This window comes from Filicampus tigris, chromosome 3 (genome assembly GCF_054856515.1).
Source record: "Filicampus tigris isolate MCC_2025a chromosome 3, RoL_Ftig_1.0, whole genome shotgun sequence".
NCBI classification, from domain to species: domain Eukaryota; kingdom Metazoa; phylum Chordata; class Actinopteri; order Syngnathiformes; family Syngnathidae; genus Filicampus; species Filicampus tigris.
In genome coordinates, this window is record NC_141219.1 from 29,755,593 (window position 1) to 29,775,180 (window position 19,588).

General features: G+C 43.4%; 1 pseudogene; it reads right to left on the reverse strand.

The window, feature by feature from the left end:
- Positions 1 to 5,239: 5,239 nt before the first annotated feature.
- LOC147150602 (general transcription factor II-I repeat domain-containing protein 2B-like) lies at positions 5,240 to 7,357 on the reverse strand (annotated as a pseudogene).
- Positions 7,358 to 19,588: the final 12,231 nt, after the last annotated feature.

Below are 19,588 nucleotides of genomic sequence, written 5' to 3' on the forward strand. Positions count from 1 at the left end.
AAAAAAATCCTGAATATTTCATAAAAGTTACAAATACTGTACTGTTATTGATAAAATTGCAGAAATAGCTCATGCATGTAATGAATATTTTGTCAATATCATGTAGCATATAAATGGATAAAAAGTTATTTAGATCAGGGGTCCCCAACCACCGGGCCGCGGCCCGGTACTGCTTTGGACCGCTTTGTTTTTAGACTGATCTTTCTGATGGGAAAGAAGGCCCCGATTTGATTAACCTCCTGATTCCGATTCCGATTTTGATACTGATTTTGGTTTTCCCGATCTCTTCTCCAGTTGTTATTCAAGCCTTGTCAGTTTTTGTCATGTTTTTCTGTTGATGATCCTTTAGCGTCATCCCCAGAAACCTTCTTCCGGACACTTACTTAGGCTACCGGATGGCCATTTATCCGGGACTTCCGCAGGGGTGGCCAACCTAGGCGCCCAAGTAAAGATTCTTGTTTCTCCCATAATCCCACCTTTCCCAAATTGCATCATTCCAAACCTGTACCCAACACACCTTACTTCCTGCCTCTTTCATCACCTTGTTCACTGTGTACTTCTTCACGTTGTTCCATTCATCCCTTTTCTTCTAGTTTACCTTCCTCTGTACCTGTAATCCCAGCCCGTCGTGTCTCTTGTTCTCCCACTAACTTCTATGGTGGCAGGCTGAGGAGGCAGAGCCCCATGCTGGCTCCTCGGCAGCTCCAGAGCCCTTGTGCCGGATCCTCAGCAGCTGCAGGGCCATGTCTGGGCTCCTCGGCCCAGTGACTGTCCTCCGTCCATGCCCCGGTGGCGCAATCCCTGCAGCCGCCCTCCCCTCCTGTGTGGCCACCGGACCGGTGCCGCCAACAACCTTACGTCTGGCCTCCCCCAATCTGTCATTGATTTTGGTTTTGATTTAGAATTGCAGCATGTTTTCCTCATATTCTTTTGTGTGTGTATGTCTTGTTAGGTTATTGTGTCCACCTGTGCTCGTTTACCCAATCCCTTTGTATTACCTAATCAGCTCCCTCTAACACTTTGTCTTGTCCAGGTGTTCCTTGTTGTCTCATCTGTTTGTTTGTATTTAGTTTGTTTCTTTTCAGTATTTGTTGGCTCATTGTCTTTTTCATGTCTGACTGCTGTTTGCTTGCTGTGTCAATCCAAGTCAAATTGGTTTCCCAGCGTTTGTTTAGTTACTTCAACTCCCACTCCACACGTGACAGAAACCCTGGTATTATTGGTACCATACAGGTTCTACAATCCAATCCATTATTTCATTACCTTTTAAAAAAAAGTTTATTTTGTTAATATGGATGAATAAGAGTGATTCACAGCTTAAATTTTAGTTATTATTATTTATTAATTGCTCATTTTAATCTTCCAGTAACATGATTGTTGCATTTGAGAACAGCATCCAGTCTACAGTAAGAGGATTGGCTGTTAGCAAAAAAAAAAAAAAAAAAAATTAATTCATATACATTTTGAAATCCAAGCAAATCCAAAATTTCAATTCACAGTAAGGAAAAACATGTCAATTGCATCATCTCAAGCAAATGGACATCAGCAAGACACTGTCAAATGCTGGTTGTCCCCAAAATAGTTCTTACCTCCTTGCCGTGGCTGCGGGGAACTTGGCCTCACAAAAGAGGTCATCGTTCCCCGCCAGCAGTTTTCTAACATGAAAATTTATGACAATTTAAACATGTTTTACCATACATACCATTAAACACTAGAGGTATGAGGTAACTAGTTTGTAGTTATTTTGGCAGATATCACAGGTAAAATCAGTTCAATTAAATACAAAAACTTACACTTAAATTTAAAAGTAAACTCTACCGAGTCTGAACTCGCTGTGCCTGTGGTTGCCTCCAAGTTTTAGGCATAGAAGAAGAGCGGCGCAATTTAGGCTATGAAGGTTGCTCCGTCACAACCTTTGCTCATTACCCGTTTCCAGAGATGGGCATTCGACCCTTTTTTGCCCGTCCGGCCGCGACCCTCCACCCTTGACCTGGGTACCCTTCTGGCCGCGACCCCCCAGCCATATTCATAAACATTGTCAGCCCCCACCCCGTTCCGACCCCCGCCCCTCAAAAAAAAAAAAAATGTGCATGATGCCCCCGTGGGAGAGATGCTAACGGAAGAGCTTTATTTAAAGACAATTAGCTGGCTAACTTGCTATTCAAACTAACTGTTGTGGACACACTTCAAACGCGCCACTTACTCACGCAATTATCCGGCTGCGTGTGCTTACTTCCATTGCGAGCCCTGAGGTCGGTTTTATCGTATTGTATAATTATTTGCGTCCAACAGACGACAAGTCTGCAAGCATTCAACAAGTTACTTATTTTGCACACTTCTCCTCCTTCACACGTCCCGGCCTTCAAAATAAAAGCATGCCTGCAAACCACTAAACAGCAGTTTTGTTGTGGCGTATTTCCAGAAGTAGGAAAGTGCATGATGTGCCAGTGTCATACTTGAGTGCTGCGCGCTGCTTGAATGTACTCCCGGACACAACTGTATGTCATCGCAACATAATGGACCGATCAGAACAGCAACAAATCCTGATGTGTGCGTGGCATGTGTTGCAGACCTGTCACCAACAGCACAATGTGTCAGTCATGTGAATCAATGCGGCAGTTGTTTGTGTAAGAAGAGACATGAGACAGCAACGTGCGTTCAAGCGTGTTTGTATTTCCTTATTGTCACCTCACGTAACCCGCGTCATACCATTACAAGAGGGGGCGGGGGTGCTTGGGGGCAATACCACAATCCCTATAACATCAGTTGTCGGGAGTAGAAAGAAGCCTAAAAAGAAGCCTTTCACCGAGTAGGCTGAGATGAAATTTGGCCGCCTCTCGAGCACGTCACACGCATGAGGGCCCATTAGTGGGCCAGACTAAAATCCACTTCCGGCCATGCTTAGTCCAGCTTAGTCCAGAAAATTTATGACAATTTAAACATGTTTTACCATACATACCATTAAACACTAGAGGTATGAGGTAACTAGTTTGTAGTTATTTTGGCAGATATCACAGGTAAAATCAGTTCAATTAAATACAAAAACTTACACTTAAATTTAAAAGTAAACTCTACCGAGTCTGAACTCGCTGTGCCTGTGGTTGCCTCCAAGTTTTAGGCATAGAAGAAGAGCGGCGCAATTTAGGCTATGAAGGTTGCTCCGTCACAACCTTTGCTCATTACCCGTTTCCAGAGATGGGCATTCGACCCTTTTTTGCCCGTCCGGCCGCGACCCTCCACCCTTGACCTGGGTACCCTTCTGGCCGCGACCCCCCAGCCATATTCATAAACATTGTCAGCCCCCACCCCGTTCCGACCCCCGCCCCTCAAAAAAAAAAAAAATGTGCATGATGCCCCCGTGGGAGAGATGCTAACGGAAGAGCTTTATTTAAAGACAATTAGCTGGCTAACTTGCTATTCAAACTAACTGTTGTGGACACACTTCAAACGCGCCACTTACTCACGCAATTATCCGGCTGCGTGTGCTTACTTCCATTGCGAGCCCTGAGGTCGGTTTTATCGTATTGTATAATTATTTGCGTCCAACAGACGACAAGTCTGCAAGCATTCAACAAGTTACTTATTTTGCACACTTCTCCTCCTTCACACGTCCCGGCCTTCAAAATAAAAGCATGCCTGCAAACCACTAAACAGCAGTTTTGTTGTGGCGTATTTCCAGAAGTAGGAAAGTGCATGATGTGCCAGTGTCATACTTGAGTGCTGCGCGCTGCTTGAATGTACTCCCGGACACAACTGTATGTCATCGCAACATAATGGACCGATCAGAACAGCAACAAATCCTGATGTGTGCGTGGCATGTGTTGCAGACCTGTCACCAACAGCACAATGTGTCAGTCATGTGAATCAATGCGGCAGTTGTTTGTGTAAGAAGAGACATGAGACAGCAACGTGCGTTCAAGCGTGTTTGTATTTCCTTATTGTCACCTCACGTAACCCGCGTCATACCATTACAAGAGGGGGCGGGGGTGCTTGGGGGCAATACCACAATCCCTATAACATCAGTTGTCGGGAGTAGAAAGAAGCCTAAAAAGAAGCCTTTCACCGAGTAGGCTGAGATGAAATTTGGCCGCCTCTCGAGCACGTCACACGCATGAGGGCCCATTAGTGGGCCAGACTAAAATCCACTTCCGGCCATGCTTAGTCCAGCCATTTTTAAAAATTTGTCACCCCCCCACACCTCCTCCCCAAAAATGGGCATCCGGCCGGGCCGGAGGGTCCGACCGGTCCGGCCCAGGGACGGACTGCCCATAAGTGATGTCATATGGCCGGCAAGTTCGGCGTTTGGAGGATGTAGCCTATGAATTTGGTCATAGCTATTAACCGTATCCAACTTTGCTACGGTTTATGTGGTCCACGGAGGCTACATGAGGAGGATCCTTTAAAGCAGGGGTGGGCAATTATTTTTCCCCGGGCGCCAAATTAGAAGCCGGAAATATTGTGGAGGGCCGGGCCAAAAGTTTTAAATCCACTCCAGTTATCGATTTTATTTCTTCATTTAAATAATTAAATCACATATGTGTGTGTATGACATACACACATACACTGTATGTGTTGTTGTTAGATAATGAGGGAGTGGGTTGTTTTACAAAAATATTTATTCAGTGAAATTATGAAAAACAATGGTAATGTGCAACTCTTTTTAGGTAACATTAACAATTCAATGCTTTCTGTTTTTAACTTCCTATTACCATACCACAATGTTTTTGTGTGTCACTAATAATATAACATAACACAACATTTTTGTCCCAACTGCCACACAATGCAGAGAAAAATCTAAGTACCGGTAAGCATGTTTCAGTGTTTGTTTTTTCGTTTTTGTGTTTGTTCAATGAGACAAATCTAGCCTCTGTTGAGCTTCAACAAGTGCATCAAAGTCAGGTTGAATGTTTGAGGTGGAGATGTGAAGCACACATGACAGATGATCATCAGTAAGAGAGGATCTATAACTGGATTTGGTAAACTTCATTACTGAGAATGTTTGCTCACATCTATAGGTAGATCCAAAAAGAACCGGCATCTTCTGAGCATGTTTCCTCATGTTTGGAAAATTTTCCTCCTTAAGAGAGGAATAGAACTCCGGCAGTGATGCTGACTTAAAGTGTTTGCCAGTATTGTATCTGACTGCAAGTCTATGAGCTCAAGCTGAACATCAATGGGTGCATTATTCACATTGCATGCAAAGGGAGAGGAAATCAGGTGCATTTCCTCCTCAAAGTTTTTAAAATCTTCTTGAAAAATCACTGTGCAGGTCTCCAAACACAGATGAGTACCTGCAGAGGTGACAAGCTGATGGTTTGACTTCTATCAGGGTTTGCATGTGAGTGATAATTTTGTTCTCTAGTTGATTCGAAGGTAACTGCAACTTTCTCATGAAGGCCTTGACCAGGTTATGCAATTCATGAACAAATAGGCCCTTATCTTGCAGTTTAGTATTCAGTTCATTCATCAGATCTGTCACATCAACAGCAAATGCTAAATCTGCAATCCAGTCTACATCTGAGAGCTCTTTTTAACACTTTGCCCAGACTGAGCCATCTGACAGCTGTATGGTACCTGACGTCACATGTTCGTTATCATGCTCTTCTAAAAGTGCAACAAACTGCCTGTGATTCAATGCTCGTGCCCTGATGAAGTTAACTGTCTTAGTTACAGCATCGACAACATTGTTAAGTTTTAACACTGACTTGCACAACGTATTTTGATGAATAATACAGTGAATAATTTTCAATTTATGCTCCGCATTAAGTTCAGTCACTTTATCTTGCATCTGTTTCAAAAGTTCAACATTTTTCCCTGTCAGATTTGGACAACCATCAGTAGTGACTCCTACTAGTCTGTCCTATTTCAGTTCAAGCTTGTCCATGCATGCGTTTACCTCGTTGAACAAATCACTTCCTGTGGTTGTTCCTTTCATTGATCTCACTGCTGCCAGCTCCTCCGTGATCTTGAAATCCTGAGTTATTCCTCAGAGAAACACAAGTAACTGTGCCGTGTCACGGACATCACAACTCTCATCCAAAGCCAAGGAGAAAAAGTCAAAACTTCACACTTAGTTTTTAGCTGAAATTGGAGATTCTCAGCAATGTCCGCCACTCTTCTGGTTCGCCTGGACGGCGGGACTTTTTCAAATGCTTCTTTTTTCTCTGGATATATTAGTGCTGCGGAGTCCACCAAGCACCCTTTAATAAATTCCTCCTCCGAAAATGGCTTACAGTTCTGAGTGATTTTGTGGGATATCACAAAGCTCGTCCTGGTTGCTACTTCCCGGGCTTCGTGTAGTTTGGCAAAATAGCCTTGTTGTTTTCCTAGCTTAGCTAGCAAATCTTCGGATATCTGCGCTTTCCCAGCCTCACTGAAATGTCTGTTTTTCTGCATGCTTGGTCTCATAATGACGACTCACGTTATACTCCTCAAACACGGCGACCCGCTCACCACAAACTAAACATATGGGGTTACCCTTGACTTCAGTAAATAAATATTTAGTAGTCCATATTTTCTTGAAACCAAGGCATTCAGCATCCACTTTTCATTTTTTGGCACGGGCAAACATTTTGAAGGGTTACCATTTCAATGACACATTTGCTAATCACATGGACGTGGACATGTACCTCTACGTAAACGACGCACGCGCATTATAAACAAGTTTCAACATAAAAGCACTGCTGTTTTAGTACACGCACTTAGCGACATTTTGGAAATAGGTTTTATTTGATTAATTCCTAGCAACTTTTCACAGGCCAGTAAATGGCCGGGCCGCGGCCCAAAACGCATTATGCAACATTTTAACTGTACTGTAGCTTTCATTTTCTTAATTCCCAGCAACTCTTCGAGGGCCGATAAGATCCGGGCCCGCGGGCCGTAAAATGCCCGGGTCTTAAAGGCTTTGAAAGACCCAGCCTGCGAATGGTCCTTTGGAGGACTGAGACTATGAATTAGGACATAGCTACAGTTATACTGCCGTCAGCCTCCTGCTGACCACAAACAAGAATAAATACTGTGACCCATCGTCAGAAATTTTTGTTGAGAATGTACTTATCCTGTCAGTTCATTGTGTATTTTGAGGCTGCTGCCCCTCAGTCTTTTCACTAGATAAACATGAAAACAAGTTCAATGACCAGGACTACTCAATAGTGCCACATTGTCATTCCAGTGACAGTTCTCTACAGTACTGAAAAAAAAATGCTTTTCACTCTCTGAAGAAAAACGCTTTATCCATGTTTTTACACGTTTTGTGTGTGTGAACCTGGGTTACTCGCTTGGTGCTAAATTGATGGCAGTGCAGGGGTGAATTGTTGAGACGTGGTTGACTTCCTGATGGGGAGTAGATGAGATTCATATTGAAGTTGAGGTTTACAATGACACACATTTTCTGAGTGCTGGAAATAAAGAGGAGGCCATTGAAGAGTATTGAATCAAGGGTGAATGGGAGTTCCACCAAGGCACTTAAACCTGTCTGTATACTGCAGCCAACAAAAGAAAAAATCTTAAGTAACAAAGATGATAGTTACTTCCCAATGAGTGCCAATGCTTCATACAAATTTTGACACTCCATCACATGTTGAACACACAGAGAAGAGTGGATTTTGTCTTCTAAAAATAATTGTGACATATTGTTTGGACAGTAAAATATCACCTAACACCTAAGAACAACTTTAAAAACTTGCAGTATAAGAAAACTAATATTAAATTAAACTGCGGATTATGCTCATCCATCCTCATCTCATTCAGTTATCAATAAATAAAATGTGTGATTCATGAAAACTTAAATGGTCTACCTGCTGATTCTAATTAACATAGATTATGCCTATGTTGGTGAATTAAAACTCAACATACTAGCTGAACTGTTTTGAACTTGAAATAGGTAAAACTGGTATTTGAGCTTTTACTTTGAGTGTCAATTGTGTATGGAGAGATGTTTTGAAAACTGGACGCTTTTGAAAGCAGTAATTCCATTTTCTAAAACAGCGGTGTCGAACGGCAATCCTCGAGGGCCGCTTTCCTGAATGATTTCTATGGGGAGAGATTTGTGTCAAAACTATTGACACAAATGCATCGCGATTTTTCTGTGTTTTTCAGATCCACAAATACATTTGTGATTTTCACCTTTTACAGATTCACAAATATATTCGTGATTTTCACGTGTTTTTCAAATCCACAATTATATGTGCTATTTTCACGTGATTTTTTTATTGTTTTGTGTGCATTTATCATAACTTATCATTTATAAATAAATATTCAATTCTGGGTGTGAATTGTCGAATGTGTGTTTATGGATGAACGGACACGCGCATTTATTTGTGACACAAACAACGCTGTTTCAAGCGATCCACACACACACACACGCGCATGTGTACACGCACATACACAAATGCACGCACACACACACGCGCACACCCCCCCCACACACACACACAAACGCACCCACACACACACACGTCTCAGATATTCACATTATTGAAAGGCCATCCCTCCTCCGTCCGCGGGGAGGGTGTTCCTGTCTCCACTGAACAGAAACGAGCCATCATCAATTTTTCATTTAAAAATTGGCAATTGAAACACGGAAAACAAATCTTAAAGGGACACTTGGATGAGCTTAACATTGGCATTTATATAATAAGTTTGCATGTAAAAATGACATCAGTACTAAAATGCCCCCCCAAAGACTGTAGTGATTTAAGGGCTTTTTTTGTGATCAGATTTACGCCAAATTGGCCCGCCCCCTTTTGCAGCTCGGCTTGTTATGTTTTTCGGTCTCAGCGGTCTACGTCACAGGAGGGAGGCAAGCATGGTAATATTGCTCGCTTCGTCAGTTCTGTTGTCTAAAACGGCGCCCGATCGCCACCAAAATGCAAATGCACATTACTACTCTTGTCCACTTCAACCTGTGAAAGTATAAAAGTGTTCTGCACAATAGTTTGGATTTATTGACATAAAACCTGATCTCATCATGATCACCTCCACAAAATCAAAAATACCGTGGAGATCGCTTCTCCACTTACACAGGCTGATGCGGACAAGAGCATGAATACGCACACGAACCCTGACTGCTTATATTTCGGACATTTAGCGAAGCTAAACTCGTGTAAACTCTCAGGAGGCGGACGGCGGCAGGCATTGGGCAAGCAATCAGGCAAGCATGGATCTTTTTTTATTTCCTGATCAAAAAATATATAAAATGAACTTGTTAGTGAAAACATGGCCATGGCCAAGTATCCCTTAAATATTATCTTAAGTGTTTATTCAACACAAGTCATGAAACAAAATATGAGGGTTTTTTTTGTTTCCCTCATGCTCTTTTTGCTTTGACCCGGAAGCCATTCTTCTTCCTCCATGGCCGCTTTCCTGCATGTTTTCCATCTCTCACTGCTGCAACACACCTGATTCAAATGATCAGGATCCTTATCAGGCTCCTGCATATCGGTTAGGTTAATTGTTCGTAGGTTGTTATATATTACATTTTAATCCTGGAGAATACGTTAGAGTGATTTAATTTCTTTTTCCACCAGGGCCACTCAGGAGTACGCCTTCGCCACTCATCCAAAAAACATTTGTCGGATGCGGCCACACGTCATCACCCCTGATTTTAAAAAATGATAAAAAATTATGCTTTAGCTATCGTGATACCAGACCACTTCTGGAGGACACTAGACCACAACCAGCTGTCCACCAAAACAAATCCCATCCAAATCTGATGTGGCATTTCAAAATAAAGTCCCCTGAAATTTCACTGCCATCACCCCTGAATTAGAAAAATTGTTTAAAATTACCCTTCAGGTATTGTGATACCAGACCAGTTCTGGAGGACACTAGACCACCCCAGTTGTTCACCTAACCAAGTCCTGTCCAAGTGTCCCTTTAAGGCCTGAATACTCAAGGCAAGTAATAAACCAAGAAAGTCATCGCTGGCGTCAGGCCGAAACCTTCTATGTCACAATTTGGTGGATTTAATATTTTTTCACAAATCTATACTGGTGGTTAATACACAGGTGTGAGCGTATTTGTACAAGTTATTGATCAATCTAAAGTCTTATTCTCTTGCTGGAATATTAATGGTTGCATAAACATGACATTTTGGGGTGATGATTTTGGAGGTATGAAGATTCTGCCAGATGCCAACCACATGTACACCACAATGTACATTGTGGCTGATTCATGGCTAACTTCAGAATGCGATCTCTCATTCATTCATCAATACATGAATTTAATAATAACACTGTAGAGTTATTATTAACAAAGTTTACTAATAATAACACTGTAGTGTTATTATTAGTAAACTTTGCTAAAATTTAATTGTGACACACTGAGTTTCTTGCTGTAGAAGGGAAACATAACTTGATGATGGTGTGCTAAGCACATTTTGGCACCAGCCTGAACTGAGAAAGGACTCTCTGGGTGAGTTGGCAGGATGAAAGTAACACCCAGCTGGGTAGGTTTTCCAGCTATGTGCTGGTTACTGTGGGATGAATGCCTCATCAGACACACAGCCGGCTGCAAGACAGCTCACATCAATGCACAGCATCTGGTGGCATTATATCAGCCATCTTAAGACGTTAAAATTCTAAATTACACTACATGGTTATTTGTCTCAGCTGCCGTTTTTAGTTGCTTTTACTTGGTTCACTGTCAATGTGGGGTTAGTAGAGTCAGGAAATCATGGGGGTATTCAACAAAGCTTGGGTAATTGATTGTGGCGGATCCTGCCAGCAAACAGCAGGTCCACAGCCCCATTCCCGTAGCCCAGCAGAGGGCCAGCAATGATGTGGATAAGGGAATTATCTCTACTCTGGTGATTTATACAGGATGACACTTGAAAATCAATTAAATCAATATAATTCATGTTTTCAAATGTTCGACTGTGTGTTCTGTTTTAACCAAATAACCAAACAAACTGACAAGAATAAATAGTAAAAGAAAAGACGCCAAAATAGATTTAAAATCCTATCAGTTAATTTGTTCTTTGTTTTTCCAAATTAAGAAATAAATACAGAGAGAGTCTGATACTGACTAGAAATTTTACATTTGCAAATAATTTAGTTTGAACGTTTGTTTCAGTCAAGTGTATATTTACTGCACCACAAACGCAACCAGCAGAGATGCTTCATTCACTGTCAACTGTAATAAGGAATTAAAGTATGAAACTTGATAAATTATCGTCCCTTAAAGGGGGAAAACAACCCAAACATATTTTTTCAAGAATATGTTCTATGCAAGCCCACTAGTTGAAACAAGGCATTCTGATAAATATTGCGTTTATGGAATAAAATCCCCCCGTTTTTAGCCATCTCTGGGAGCGGCCATTTTGTCACTTCTGTCGACTAAAAATGACATCACAATTACCCAGGGCTCAGGTAACGACCGATCACGGCTCCGCTTTAGAAAACAGGCGAGCTGTGATTGGTCGTTCCCTGAGGCTTGGGTAGTTGTGATGTCATTTTCAGTTGATAGAAATGACAAAATGGCCACCCCAAGACATGGCTAAAAACAGGGGGATTTTGCTGCTCTCATATTGCACAAACACACTATTTATCAGAATGCCGTGTTTCAACTAATGGGCCTGCTGGGAACATTTTCTTGAAAAAAAATATGTTTGGGTTGATTTCCGCTTTAACAAGATAACATTGCCAAAACAACAGGTTACAAATTATAAGGGACAAGGGGGGAGAAAACAGTGTCCTCAGCCTCCCTGTAAGTTCTTTTAGGGAGTCCTTGAAAAGAGGGTTTGTCAGGGTCTTCCAGTAGTGGGAACTCTAAAAGAATGGGGTACTGGACCTCCTCATAAGGGGCCCAATAAATTTGAAGCGTTGTGTAGTCGATTATATCATTGCTAGTAATACTGTCAAAAATAGAAAACGGAAACATATTTCCATACTAACAAATAGTGAATCATCTATGTAATACAAATATAGCATGCACTTTAAGTCACCACTGGCAATTTTTAATCAATGATTCAACGTGAGGGTACCTATCTTTCTTGAGGAATTTATACTAGGGCCAACTGTAACAAGGGTTGTACCGGAAATAATTTCTTCTTCATTTTTTGAAAGATTTTTAATCAAAGGAAAATTCGGCCGGCCAGTCAGAAAAATGATAAATGAATGATTATTTGCTAAAAACAAAAACGTTTATCAGTTTGAACATGAACTATCTTGTCTTAGTGGTGTATTCATTTAAATATAGGTTGAAATGAATTGCAAATCATTATATTCTGTTTTTATTTATGTTTAAAATTAACACAACGTCCCAACTTCATTGGAATTGGGTTTGTACATGCGTAAAAAGAGCGCCCACCCGCCGCGCGCATTTTTCAGACCAGAAGACCATGCGGGCTGCCCCACGGGCAGGGTGTGTGGACTTCAATTCCTGTAACAAGAAAAACACAGGAAAAACACTGAAATTCAATGCAAACCTACAACATAATTTTCACTCACAGAGTCAATCCAACACTAACCACCGTCCTCCTCACAATTGTGGCTAATGGATTTTTATCACGGCGACAGTATTGGGACTGATTTTGATGAGTCCCAAGGCTGCTCTCCAATTCCTTTTGAAATCCCTTTCTTTAGTAGTAGTATTAGCATTCAAGTAGACTGAGGCCTTGGCCCTCTGAGATCACAATGTTATTAATACAAACACGTCAAACCGCATGTTGAAATTCAAAACTGAGGAGCCAAAATATCGAGGTTTCAAAGTCCTGAAATATAATTGTCTTTTAATATTTAACACTACCACTACACATGGAGCAAATTATTAATGCTACATTTTTTATTTTGCTCCCACTTTGTTATATTGTTCACAAATCTGTCTAAATATGTATTAGTAAGCACTTCTCCTTTCCCGAGAGGCTTGACAGGTGTGGTATATCAACCCATATCGCCTAAAAAATGTTGAAGGTGATTTGTCAACTAAAAATTCAGGAAATCTCAAAGTCGTGATTAATACTAGGACATCTGCTCTAGGTCACCATGAGTGGCTAAAAGTGTTAAAATTAAAAATACGAACATAGTGGAACATGGAAAGGGTAGTTTATGAACTAGAAATTCGGGAAATCTCAAAATTGTGATTAAGACTAGCATACCTGTTCTACATGATTGTTAGTGGTCAGAAATGCTAAGATGAAAACCACGAACTCAGTGGAACACAGAAAACGGCGGTTCTGCTGTCACTCAAAATGACTGATCATGAGTGCGGCTCATTGAGTGACCATTTTTTTAGTCATTTAGCGGCGGATACACTCATACATAATACTATAACTTTAATCTCCAATTTCAGCAAGATGCAGTTTACACGGTGGAATTCATCCAGAGGTTATAAGTATCCCTCACATACAATACTCAAAGCTTAACACTAATGAAAAAAAAAACTGACACAAGTACAGAAAATCTTTTTTTTTTTACATTTTTGTGAAAATGTCCATAATTTTTTCAATGAAATTTACATTTATGATATTTGCTTTAATTTAGCAGCCATTCAATGGGAAAAACACTTTGCTTACATTGTGCAAATGCACAGATGATCTAATTTTGCGCTACTCCATTGCACAAAAATCAATATCATGTTTTACCTGTTTTAGACGGATTTTGTTACCTTTTTCGAGATGCTGCATCGGCATCAATCCAGAGAGCAAAACAAAAACTAGCAATAATAAGGCACTAAAAGAGGAGAGGCAAGATGGTGTAAAAGAAGGCAAAGTCAGCCAATTCATGCTTGTACATTATAAAGCTTGATGATTTGAAAAGGGACGGTGGTCGACTGGTTAGCACGTCCGCCTCACAGTTCAGAGGTCGTGGGTTCGATCCCTCCCTGTGTGGAGTTTGCATGTTCTCCCCGTTCCTGCGTGGGTTTTCTCCGGGTACTCCGGTTTCCTCCCACATTCCAAAAACATGCATGGTAAGCTGATTGGACTCTCTAAATTGCCCCTAGGTGTGATTGTGAGTGCGGATGTTTGTCTTTGTGTGCCCTGCAATTGGCTGGCAACCAATTCAGGGTGTCCCTCGCCTACTGCCCGAAGACAGCTGGGATAGGCTTCAGCACGCCCCGCGACCCTTGTGAGGAGAAGCGGTGTAGATAATGGATGGATGGATGGATTTGAAAAGGGACTTGGTGCAAATTTTACACACACACAAACTCATAAGCACACACACACACAAAAATTCAAATTGAACTCAACCAAGTTGACTAAAAATATCCACAGGACAAAAGGCCAACACATGCCCACAACTATAAAACAAGGGCACAGCTCGACCATATCCAGGGTTCACGCTCTCCGTTCACCACGGCGCCAATGAGGGAGTTGAAATGGAGAGTGGCATGATGAATATTTCCTATATTCACCACTCCGGCAAAGGGCCAATTCGTCCATCAAAATTGCCCCGACAAAACCCGCGTCAAAAGCCATGGAAGGCTACAAATTACAAATGCCTGTATGCAAATAATCCCACATTTTTCTTTACGACCAGTTACGCATATGATTGGTTACAGTATTAACACAATGTTGCCTGCCACATGAAGTATAAATAAATAAATAAATAAATAAACACCACTTGTCAATCTGATGACGTAATGTTTACATACAGTCAGGGTTTTTCCTGGATCAAATTGAGGCATAGGTAGTACCATCCTGACCATGCACCATGACATGAATGTATTCTGTAAATTCAACTGACCCACATACTTTTACTGGGAACATACTTTAAGTTGAGTTCCAATAAGAATGACTATTATCATATTAAAGCATACATTTATTAAAGCTAGAGCCACAATTTTTAAAGTGGTACTGCAAGAGCCACGTTATACATAGGGGCGCACATAAACTGCCCCATCCCGTCGCTCGCTCCCTAGCTCTCTTGCATATTTTGACAAACTCCACTTCATTGTATGGCTTTTTGTATTTGAGCGTTCAAACCTCCAAGCAAGTTGAAACAAGTGCTTCATAAATTTCGGGAACAACTGTGTCTACTTTTCTGCCTGACCTTTCAAAGTTGTGTTTGCGAAGTTCAGTCCCGGTTGGACAATTCCTGGTTGACGTTTGCATGGAGGGAACTGAAGTACCGCTGAAGAAGTAAAGTCTTGCTCAAATGATGCCAAACATATGAGGCAAAATGACCCTGCAGAAAACAAAAACTGTTAAAACGTCCTGTGTTGAACTTCATATTTTTGTTATGCTCCCTCCCATTTTGAGAGTGAACTTGGTAGGCAACACTTCTCAACGTTTGTTCCCTCTATCTCATTTGCATCAAAGTGCATGCATGAGTTGCTAGTAGCTGGTACTTCGTTTGCCGAATGTAATCTAAGCTTTTCCCACTAGTTTACAAAATGTATCTTTCATTGTTACAAAAGAAAGCCCAGTCTTTGCTCATTTTAAAAAGGAAAATCAAGAGGAGACAAGATGCATCTTTCAGTGTTAATACACACATTTAACACTCTGTGTTAATACACGTAAATGCACTTTATTTATTAAGGCTTCCTCCATTGTCCTCATGCCGTTACTTGCAAATAAGTCTGCCAAAATAGCAGTAAATTGCTTGCCAGCACCTCTCCAATTGGAAACGCTTTCTGACTTCACAATGGCCCCGACATAAAGTAGAATATGTTTCAATCCAAGGGGATTTGCCGTTGTGGCAGATGTCCGAGTATGCGCAGCGCCACCCATGGGGAGGCTGCAATCAGCCATTTTGGTCCTTAATTTTGGAATTGCCTTGCCAGAGGACGTCAGGTGCGCAGAGACTGTTGATATTTTTAAGAGGAAGCTCAAGTCACACATTTTTAGTTTGGCTTTTAACTAATTGTAAGTAATTTATCTTTTCTTTTGACTGAGGATTATTCTATGATTTTAGTTCTTAGACTATATTATATGTTTTGTTTTTTAGTTTTGTTGTTCTCTGTTGTTGTTAGCTTTTAGCTCCAGTGTTTCCTCATGGGGGGGCCTACGCGTTGGGGGGGGGGGGGTGCTGCCCTTCCCGCAGGGGCTCCTTGGGTCCGGGTGGCCGGGGGCCTCTACACTTTGTGTGGAGTCCACCTGGCTGATCCGGGCCGGGGGTCTCTGTGGTAGTGGCACCCCTGTGGCCCTGGGCTGTCTTTCCCCTCAGCGTGGATGAGCTCCCCTTGGGTAACCTTTCTTCATATGGTTTCTCTGTGCCTTGTCATGTCTTTCTAACACAGTTTATCAGATTGTGTGCTTTGTGTGTGTGTGGGGGGGGGGCGCCATCTGCTCTGACTCTTCCTATAGAGGGCGTCTGTGTTGTCGGTCCAGTCCAGTTTATTGTTCAGATGAACACCCAGGTACTTGTAAGTTGAGACTCTCTCAACATCTGTTCCCCGGATATTCACTGGTGCAGGTGAAGAGTGCTGGCGCCTACCAAAATCCACCACCATTTCTTTGGATTTCCCCGCATTGATCAGGAGGCGGTTCTGCTGGCACCAGTCCACAAAACCCTGAGTAAGTTCTCTGTACTCCCAATCATCTCCGCCTGTGATGAGGCCGACAATCGCAGAGTCGTCAGAGAACCTCTGCAGGTAACAGGTAGGGGTGTTGTAGTTGAAGTCCGAGGTGTAGAGGGTGAATAGGAAGGGAGCCAAGACAGTTCCCTGTGGGGCCCCCGTGCTACAGAGGAGCACGTCAGACACACAGTCCTGTGTCCTCACATACTGTGGCCGGTTTGTGAGGTAGTCCTGGATCCATGTGGTGAGGTGGTGGGCCACCCCCGCCCGCTCCAGCTTGTCTTCCAGTAGGGTGGGCTGGATGGTGTTGAAAGCACTGGAGAAATCAAAGAACATGATCCTCACAGTGCTCCCCGCCTTCTCCAGGTGGGAGAGTGAAGTGTGGAGGAGGTAGATGATGGCATCATCCACACTGATGCCAGGCTGATATGCGAACTGGAGTGGGTCCATTGAGGAGCTCACCAGGGCGCGCAGGTGGACAAGGACCAGTCTCTCCAGGGTCTTCATCAGGTGAGACGTCAGCGCCACTGGTCTGAAGCTGTTGAGCTCCTTCGGGTGGGGGGTCTTTGGCACTGGGACCAGGCAGGATGTTTTCCATAGCTGGGGGACCCTGCCCAGCTTCAGGCTCAGGTTGAACATGTGCTGGACAATTCCACACAGCTGGTCTGCGCAGGATTTGAGGAGCTGGGGGCTGATGCCATCTGGACCCGCTGCCTTCCTCGCCTTCATCTTCTTCAGCTGGTTCCTCACCTGAGATGTTGTGAAGGCCAAGGCTGGGCAGGAGGGAGTGGTGGCTATCTGGTGTAGCTGGGAGCTGGAGACTGTGGAGAAAAGGGGGGAGGAGGTGACACGCCCAGCAGGAGGAGTAGGTGGAGGCTGCAGCAGGAGAGACTGAGTGGGGGCAGGCATCTGATCGAACCTATTGAAAAAGAGGTTCAGCTCATTTGCCCACTGCAGGTCCCCCCCAGTCCGGGTCTTGGGTTGTCCGTGGCCTGAGATGGTCTTCAGGCCCCTCAAGACTCCCCTGGCATTATTCTGCAGTAGCTGCTCCTCCATCCTCTTCCTGTAGGACCTTTTCCCCTCTCTGATCCTCCTCCTCAGCTGGCGCTGCACAATCTTCCGCTCCTCTATGTTGCCTGACGCAAAAGCCCTCCTCTTCTCCTTCAGGAGAGCTTTTATGTCTGGTGTGATCCAGGGTTTGTTGTTGGAGAAACACCTTACTGTCCTGGTGGGTATGGTGTTCTCCATGCAGAAATGTATATAGTCTGTAACAGTGTCCGTTAGACTACTAATGTCATTCCCGTGAGCATCGCTGAATACTTCCCACACAGTTGTGCTGAAGCAGTCCTTTAAGGCCTCCTCGGCCTCTCCAGACCATCTCTGAATCGTGCGGGTCACAGCTGGCTGCCTGCGGACCAGAGGTTTGTACACAGACTGGAGAGCCACCAGGTTGTGATCAGCTTTGCCCAGCGGGGGGAGAGCCAGTGATGTGTATGCCTCCTTGGTGTTGGCATAGAAAAGGTCCAGTGTTTTATTGTCTCTGGTGTGGCAGGTGACATACTGTGTGAATGAAGGTAGAGAGGAGGAAGGGGAGGCATGATTGAAGTCACCAGGGATGAGTATCAGGGCATTTGGGTGCTGTGTTTGTAGCCTGCTCACTGCTGCAGTCAAGACATTGTTGTTGTTGCGGTCCATTCCCCTTGTTCATGCTCGCTGCCGCTGCCGCCGCAAGCTCTTGGTGCTTGTCCACATGTTTCGTCCTCAAATGTTTTATCAGGTTTGACGTATTGAACCTGGCCACTTTGGTTCCGCCTCTTGCAACATTCGCTCTAGCTGGAGTTTCTATGTTGAAGTAGTTACATATCACCGACATTATATATTCCTGCGTACATGTTTCAACGTTGCGCACGACGCCAAATCTGACTCAGTGTTTTGTTGCTTTGGTGTATCATAACATCATTGTAAACCAAACGATGGTCGAATAGATTCGTCGTGTTGGTGCAAAGACAACTTGCACTTTATACGTCTTTGCTCACTGTCTTCCACGGCGAACCCAAAATGTAAGCAAATAAGCGATTTCGACTTGCCTTGCTTGTTTACAAGTCGTTCCTGTGGCGGTTCGTGTGCCATTATTAGGTCTGTTACTCTGTTAAAACGTTGAGTAGGAGCGTGTGCAGTGCGACTTGCAGGGTGCGGGGTACGGGCTGGATTGGTGTCTAGCTCGCTAGCTAGCTAGCTTGGAGAGGGCGGCGCGGTGGAGTAACTCATGAGCGCATGCCTCAAAACAACTCAAAATTAGTATTAATTATAGTTTTTTTTACGATTATGCCAATTTTGTAATCGTGGAGTGTAATAATCGAAAATGTAAATGAATTTCCAGAGCTACGCAGTCCGTCCCTGGGCCGGACCGGTCGGACCCTCCAGCCCAGCCGGATGCCCATTTTTGGGGCGGACGGGTGGGGGGTGACAAATTTTAAAAAATGGCTGGTCTAAGCATGGCCGGAAGTCGATTTTAGTCTGATCCACTAATGGGCCCTCATGCGTGTGACGTGCTCGCGAGGCGGCCAAAAATCATCTCAGCCTACTCGGTGAAAGGCTTCTTTTTAGGCTTCTTTCTACTCCCACGTCTGCGCGAGCGACAACTGCTGTTATAGGGATTATGGTATTGCCCCTCCACCCCCTCTTGTAAAGGTATGCCCCAGTTGCAGGTCGGAGGCGCGGGTTACGTGATGTGACAGTAAGGAAATACAAACACGCTTGAGCGCACGTTGCTGTCTCGCATGTTGCGATGACATACAGTTTCCCACACGGATGAGCCACGCAGCTCGTTGCTGCTGCTGCAAAGTCCCATCACTTAAAGTAAACAAGCTACTCACACACATTCCCCCTTAGCCGCCACCTTCCAGATAGTTTTCGCAATAAAATTAAATGCATCGTGTAGTCATCACTTTATGGTTGTAGCAGGCACGATATGCATTGTTGTCGCTGGCTTTTTGAAGCGACGCCCCCACGACTTGTTTCAAAACAATTTGTGTCCTGAGTATATTCAGACGCGAGCACATCAAGGTGGAGTTCATGCACTTTTTTTGGCGTTCACTACTTCTGGAAATACACCATAGCAAACCTGCAG